The 201-nt window shown below is 59.7% G+C and overlaps 1 protein-coding gene across 3 annotated transcripts in view; it reads left to right on the forward strand.

Annotated features, from left to right (window-relative positions):
• ASPH (aspartate beta-hydroxylase) overlaps nt 1-201 on the forward strand; it is a 187,669-nt gene that overhangs the window by 51,797 nt on the left and 135,671 nt on the right. The gene's annotated exons all lie outside the window — the stretch shown is intronic.

Here is a 201-nt window from a genome sequence, read left to right on the forward strand (position 1 = left end):
TTTTTTTTTTTGAGAGACAGCATGAGCAGGGGAGGGCAGAGAGAGAGGGAGAGACACCATCTGAAGCAGGCTTCAGGCTCCCAGCTGTCAGCGCAGAGCCTGACACCGGGCTCAAACCCACGAAGTGCAAGAGCATGACCTGAGCTGAAGTCGGATGCTTGACTGACTGAGCCACCCAGGCACCCCCCCCCCCCCCCCCCA

This window comes from Crocuta crocuta, unplaced genomic scaffold (genome assembly GCF_008692635.1).
Source record: "Crocuta crocuta isolate KB4526 unplaced genomic scaffold, BGI_CrCroc_1.0 scaffold20, whole genome shotgun sequence".
NCBI classification, from domain to species: domain Eukaryota; kingdom Metazoa; phylum Chordata; class Mammalia; order Carnivora; family Hyaenidae; genus Crocuta; species Crocuta crocuta.